The sequence below is a fragment of the Bison bison genome, unplaced genomic scaffold (genome assembly GCF_000754665.1).
Source record: "Bison bison bison isolate TAMUID 2011002044 unplaced genomic scaffold, Bison_UMD1.0 scf7180017864092, whole genome shotgun sequence".
In the NCBI taxonomy this organism is placed as follows: domain Eukaryota; kingdom Metazoa; phylum Chordata; class Mammalia; order Artiodactyla; family Bovidae; genus Bison; species Bison bison.
Window position 1 is genome coordinate 3,484,546 of NW_011494664.1, and position 1,955 is coordinate 3,486,500.

Sequence of the window (1,955 nt, forward strand, 5' to 3'; positions counted from 1 at the left end):
GTGAAAAGTGAAAGTTAAGTCGCTCAGTCTCGTCCGACTCTTAGCGACCCCATGGATTGCAGCCTACCAGGCTCCTCCATCCATGGGATTTTCCAGGCAAGAGTACTGGAGTGGGGTGCCATTGCCTTCTCCGTCAATAACATCAGATCAGATAAGATCAGAGCAGTTGCTCAGTTGTGTCCGACTCTTTGCGACCCCATGATCGCACTAATTAATTTGCCCAAATTGGCAAAGCTAAGAGTCAAACATAGTTCTGCCCTTGTGTACTGCCTTCCAGTGTATTCTTCATATTTTAATAAAAGAAATCCACCCTAAATTAATAACCTAACAAGACTTGCCAAGGAAAGGGATCCTGGCAAACAATGGCACAACCACAATTGCAAAACATCGGTCTTGGGCTAGACGACATTGCAAAGTCTTTCAACTTTTGAATTCTTGGAGACACCCTATCCTTTCTGCCTGTCTCTCGTGGTCATCTCTCCATCTGTATATCTAAGAATCTGTGGCTTTAGTTTGTACCACTCTCCTTAATCTTTCCTTGTCCCAGACAATTCAAGCTGCCTTCAGCCTAAGTCTGTCACTTGTAGATGTGTGTGTGTGTATATATATACACACACACACACACACAGACACATAGGCATATACGTTTGTGCTTTTGGAAAAGATTAAAATGATACTTGAGTCCCATTGGAAAAACTAAAACTTCAAACTAAGTTTCCTTCTAACTTTTTTTCATTAGCCACAGTCTACTTTCATTTTTCCTGTTGTAACTCCATCCTTCAGATATAAAATATAACTTCAGTCTTGGAAGCATCACTTTTGAGACTTTTGCCCTCTCCTGTTCAGCTTAGTTACGTCACTCAGTCTATCGCTCTTTGAAAACCCATGGACTGCAGCACGCCAGGCTTCCCTGTCCATCACCAACCCCTGGAGCTTGTTCAAACTCAAGTCTATCGAGTTGGTGATGCCATCCAACCATTTCATCCTCCGTCATCACCTTCTCCTCCTGCCTTCAATCTTTCCCAGAATCAGGGTCTTTTCCAATAAGTCACTTCCTCGCATCAGGATTATTAGGGCAATGAAAATTAAAACTACAATGAGATACCACTATATATCTAACTGAATGGCTAAAGGTAATAAGAATAACTATACCAAGTGTTGGTGAATATGTAGAACAGTTAAGATTCTCACGTGGACAGAATGGAGGGTAGGATTACAAACAAACCAGAGGATACTTCTGAGGGTGATGGACATGGTCATTATCTTGAGCGTGATGATGACTCCATAGTGGTATACATATATCAAAACTTTTTAAGTTGCATGTTTTAACTATGTGCAGATTATTATATATCAACTACACTCAGTATAACTCAATACATAATAAAAAAAAAATCTCACTGTCCAAATTTGAAATTAAAGAAATGTACTCAGAATATTCCCTTCCCTTAACTTCCACATTGCATATGAAAAATAACATAAATTCACCTATGAAATCCATATAGCTATGAAATTATCTCCACTGTCACTGTCTTCACCTGCAAAGGTTAGAGGATTGGTGGGAAATGTCTGATGCCTGATAGGAGCTCCATAAACATTTGTTTATCTGATGAAGATAAATCTTCATCAGAATCTGCAGCCATTCCAAGTAAATGTGCAAGCTAAGCTCACTGTGATTGACTGTACAGATGCCATTTCAAAACAAGCAACACTGTCTGAGTTGTAAGGAACAGATCATTACCTGTCTGTGAGTGAGAGTGAGGGACTATAAGGGGCAGGAGGGAAATGTATGGGCAATGGAAATATTCTCTGTCTTGATTGCAGTGGTGGTTACATGCACCCTGAATGCATGCAGGGTGCATGCATTCATCAAAACTCAAAACTGTACACTGAAAATGGATACAGTTTTGTATTATGTATAAAGTATATCACAATAAAATTTATTTAACTGGTCTTCT